Raw genomic sequence first — 5,695 nt, forward strand, 5'->3', positions numbered from 1 at the left:
TTTATGTATTAACTTATACATATTTATATTTGTATGTAAAATATTATATTATATCTATTTATATATATTTATATGATATAATATAGTAAATATTATATTTGTTTATAGTATATAAATAAATATCCTTTTAGCCCAAGATCCTTTTAGCTCCGTGCTGTATCCCTTGCTCTGCCCAGGTGAAATCCCTAAGGGAGGTGACAGGAGCAAGTTGGTCAGAGAATGAAGCCAGTCAAAGATGTAGCAGGAGGTCTTTGTGTTGTGCTTTAACCCCAGACAGCAAATAAACCCCCCAGAGCTTCTCACTCACCCTACACATACCCCTAGCAGGGAGAAGAACAGAAAAAAACCCCAAACTCATGGGTTGAGATAAGAACATATTAATAATTGAAACAAAATAAATGCAATCAATAATAATGATAATAATAATAGTAATGAAAAGGGGACAAAGGAATAAAACCCAACAAAAACCAGCGGCGCACAACACAATTATTTATGCCCCACTACCCACAGCAATCATCAGCTCCTGGGCAGCTCCCCCAGTTTATGTCCTGGAAATGATGTTCCAAGGTGTGAAATATCCCTTTGGCCATTCAGGTCCCCTGTCCCAGCTCTGCTCCTTCCCAGTTCCTTCAGCACCTGCTTGCGGGCAGAGCCTGGGAAAGAGAAAAAACTTTGATTTGAGGTAAGCACTGCTCAGAAACAGCTGAAACATCAGTGTGCAATCAACATTATAGAAATTACAGCTGGTGATTGAGCAGGGTGAGCCCAAAGTGGCCCTTGTGGAAGAGCTGGGTGCAGATGGGACACAGGAATCTCTCCATCTTCATTCTGAGCCCTCTCAGGGGGTCCCAGCAGAGCCAAGGGAGCTTCAGGGTTGTTCTGAACACAACTCTGCCCTGTCTGCAGCTCCTTCTCCTCACTGGTGAATGGACACCCACTGCAGGGGCATTTCTGCTGCTAATTCCCAATGACCTGCTGGGAAATGCCAAGACAATTTGAGGTTTCACTCTTGGCTTTGAACCCCTTTCCTGATTTCTGTCCCTATGGCCTGTGACCCCAGAGGGGCAGAATTCACCTCACTTCTTTGCCCTACCATTGCCTGTTGCCTGATCCATCACCCCACAATGTCCTGCTTTATGGGCAACTCCTCAAAAATGCTGGATTTGGGATTGTGAGTGACTGAACACCCCAAATCACACATTGCACATTTCAGTCACCACTCCTTGAGCCCCTCAGGAGTTTACAAAATGACCCACGAGCAGATTTCCAGCACAAGTCAGGACTGGGGGAAACAACGACTGCAACAGGAAGCAGAAAAAATCTGACAAGTAAAAACGGCTTTAAATTAACATACAATAGCAGATTCTTTCCAAAGATAATTTAGGGAAAGTTTTCATGAGGTTGTTATCTTTTAATTTCTCGATACACTTGTTCACCGTTGCTCCAGGTTCTCCAGGATTTAAGGATGCTTGGAACACATTCCTTAAAAGAAAAGGAAATGCTCTGTATCTCACAGTGAAATTACAAAACCTCTTAAATATACTTTCAAGAATAGAAACAGCCTTGTTAAAAGAATGAACTGCCAGTGCACTGAAGGGTGAAATGCAATAGGAAACTGACTTGATAAAAGGATAATTCCAGTAAATGAATAACACTTCCCTTGTATCACACAAAATACATAATGCTCAGCTGATAAAAATAGCAACGGCAGTGAATGTTCTGAGCAGCTTTTCTGGCAAACTCGGGTGGGAGCCTGTTGAGAGGAAGCTTTACAATCAGTCCACATGAGGAGTAAGTGTCTTGATGCAAAGCAATCCTAGATGATCAGCAGAGCTAAAAATTGTTTCAATAAATGTCATTCTTTCCATTGAAAACATTGATACTTTAATGAATTAATTAATTCTTGCCTTGTTGCAAGGGGAGGGTGCAGGTGAGTGTCCAGGGCCTGACACTGTGGATGGGATTCAGATCCTTTCTGGAGCTGGGAAATCAAGGATCAGCCAGGTCCAGTAAAACCTGGGCTCTGCTCATGCTCAGAGAAGGGAAAAGGCTCAGGGCAACGCACATGGCAATTCCTAGAGAGTGTTTGTCCTTCATGGGCCTGATTCTGCCACTGGCCAGAAAGGGAACCCAGAGCTCAGGTGGGGCCACTGGATGAGCTGAGGAAGCTCTGACAAAGAGCCCTGACCATGTCACACAGACACCACAGAATGTCCTGGGCTGGATAGGACCCACAGGGATCATCCAGTGCAACTCCTGTCCTGCCCAGACACCCCAAAAATCCCACCCTGGGCATCCCTGGCAGCACTGTCCAAACCCTCCTGGAGCTCTGGTCGAGGCCAGGGCCATTCCCTGGGGAGCCAGGGCAGTGCCAGCACCCTCTGGGGGAGGAACCTTTCCCTGAGATCCATCCTGAACCTTTCCCTGAGATCCATCCTAAACCTTCCCTGGCCCAGTTACATGTCAGGACCCCTCAGGAAGGATCCCTGACTAAATGGCAAGTCTTGAAATGGATTATCCTTGAAGTTCTTGCCAGAAGGAATGCCACCTTCACTTCATGGCTGTAACTCTGATTCCAGATGAATCTTGTCCTCTGCTCTTCCCTTTCTAATTGCCCAAAAATGAGGGAACTTGAGGCTCCATGGAAAGCTGTGGATGGGATGTGCAGCACATCAGTCAGCCAGCGCTGCTGCCTCAGCCCTCACAGCTCCAGACAGGGCCCAAAGTGCCAGACACACCATTCCCCTGCCATCCTCTCCTCAGGTTCTGAAGTCTCAGACAATGGGGACAATTTCTGAGCACCCAAAGCCAGCTATGAACGTGGTCCCATGGTCACAGGAGTCAGAGCAGACCTGTTCATGCTGGACATTAACACTGATGGCCCTGCAGAGGAGGAAGGTGTGGGAGCTGCCTGCCTGAATCACCATCGAGACTGACTCCAGTGTGTTCAGAACCATGGGATCAACCCATCCTACTAAGCACACCCCAAATGGAAAGTGTTCTCCTAATCTTGTGAAAATATTTGTATTCCAGTAAGGACCAATTTGTATGCCAGTGAGGAGCAATGTACTGCTTTTAGAGGCTGGAGACCTTAGGAATGAGCATGGCAAGCAAGGGGAACATTCAATCCTCCCACCTTGGAAGAAGTGTCCAGGTCCTAGAGTAAATCTCCATGGCCTGGTGCCCTCCAGGCACTCATGGGACTGTGGCCAACGCTCTGCCATGCTGTGTGAGCACTGGGGCTGAAGTGAGGAAGATGAAGGCTCTGTCCCACCAAAAATGGGCTTCTCTTTCAGCACGGCCAACCTCTGCCAAACTCTTCCTCGAGTTGCTCCCTTGGTGGCAGAAGCAGCTGGAGCCCTTCTGAGGTCAGATAGTGGAATTTTAGCTGGAGGCATTTTTTGTCTCAACAGAGATGCCGCCAGTTTGTTCGGCTGAAAGATCTAAAGTGGAGGCCGCTGCAGCAGAAATCCACTTGCTTGGGCCAACCACTGCCCACCCACCCACCCTGGAATGACTCCAACACACTCCCCTGGACCCCCCAGCTCTTGTTTAATCTTTAATGCACCTCCAGTCGCCCTGGGCTGGACAGCACAGCGAGATAGCAGTGATGATTAGCTGCTGACCCCTGGGCTGAGCTGGGCACTGGGAAATGCTGCTGACCCTGCGTCGATCCCGCCGTGTCCTGCGGGCAGGAGGAATCATTAGTGCTCCCATGGAGGGGCCTGCAGAGCCTCCCACTCTGCTGGCTGCAGGCACAGCAGACCTGTCCTACCTGTTCCTGCTGCCCTGGCTCTCCTTTGGGCTGCTCTGAGGTGTCTGGTGTAGTCAGGGATGGGGGAGGGATGCAGCGGTGTGCCCTGTATGAGCCTCTCTCCTGCTCTCCCTGTGCCAAAGGGAGCCAGCACAGCTGTCCTGCAAGAAACAACACCTCAGACATCCCTGAAGACACCTGCACTGCCCAACCCCTGCCATCTGCACCTAGCTTTGGTGCAGGGATGGAAATACACACAGGGAGGGAAAAGGATCAGGATAAGCATGGCCCCACCAAAGAGGAACTTCTCCAAAAGTGGAGAAAGCCAAGATGTGGGGTCAAGCATCGTTATATGTGACAAAAGGTGGGGTTGACAATGACATCCTGCTCTCCCTGTGCCAAAAGGAGCCAGCACAGCAGCCCCTGCAAGAAACAACACCTCAGACATCCCTGCACTGCCCAACCCCTGCCATCTGTGCCTAGCTTTGGTGCAGGGATGGAAATACACACAGGGAGGGAAAAGGATCAGGATAAGCATGGCCCCACCAAAGAGGAACTTCTCCATAAGTGGAGAAAGCCAAGATGTGGGGTCAAGCATTGTTATATATGACAAAAGGTGGGGTTGATAATGGCAGTGAGGGAACTCAGATCAGACAACAGAAAATAGCAAAAGGAGCAGATGTTATGGCCAGTGAAATGAGATAAGGGAACTTGAAGGGAACATGAAATAAGGGAACTTCTCCTAGTGAACAAAAGGAACATTTGGGACAATAAGAGAAGAGGTTGAGAACCCAACTGTAGAAGAAGAAAGTAGAAAGAAAATGAAAAGATGAGGGAGCTTAAAGATAACGGCGATCATGCCCCATGGCCTGGACACCAACAGGGCAAAGGCTTCCCCTTTTTTAAAATTCTTCCTTAGACAACTGAAAAGAATAGTTTTATAATAATAAACAATTATTATTTATAGCATGAAATAATTTTTATTTTAAAATTACGTCCTAAATAAACTAAATATGAATTTCCCTTAAGGGAAATTATTTCTCTAAGAGCAAGCAATGAGATAAACATTACTGAGAATGTGTTTTGTGCAGGTTCTCTCCAGGGTACAGCTCTGGGTGGGGATCATGCCTCAGTTGTTATATGAGAATAGCCTAACATGGCAGGAAGAAATTCCCCACCTGAAAATATCATTCCAAACACCAGTGCAGGTGTAACCGTGTTCACAGAGGTCTTAAGATGAGAGAAGCGATGAGGATCTGACTCCATGTTTCAGAAGGCTTGGTTTATTATTTTATGATATATATTATATTAAAACTATACTAAAATAATAGAAGAAAAGATTTCATCAGAAGGCTAGCTAAGAATAGAAAAAAAAAGAATAATAACAAAAGCTTGTAGCTCAGACTCTCTGTCTGAGCCAGCTGAGCTGTGATTAGCTATTAATTAGAAACAACTAACATAAGCTAATCAAAGATTAACCTGTTGCATTCCACAGCAACACATAATCAATGTTTAAATTTTGTTCCTGAGACCTCTCAGCTTCTCAGGAGGAAAAATCCTAAAGAAAAGATTTTTCATAAACAATGTCTGTAACAGTGCAGGGGCCTGGAGGAACAAGGACTTTGTTGTGAGAGATTTACTGAAGTCGTGCGTGGCAGCACCAAGATCAGTGATACCCAAATGAGTTAATTGGCTGCTGAGACAGAAATGAATACCTGGAAATGGTCCTGAGACAGAAATGAATACCTGGAAATGGTCCTGCCCACATCAACCTCAGGCACACAGGCCTGGCAAGGGAGAGGGACATTTCCAGTAGGTGTCAGACCCAGGAGAGAACACATCCAGCAAGGTGAGTGCCCATCCCAGGGCATGACTGAGCCCCTGAGGATATGCAGGGCACAGCCTCTGATTCACTCAATAATCTTGGGATATAATATAATA

The sequence above is a fragment of the Geospiza fortis genome, unplaced genomic scaffold, assembly GCF_000277835.1.
Source record: "Geospiza fortis unplaced genomic scaffold, GeoFor_1.0 scaffold373, whole genome shotgun sequence".
NCBI lineage: Eukaryota > Metazoa > Chordata > Aves > Passeriformes > Thraupidae > Geospiza > Geospiza fortis.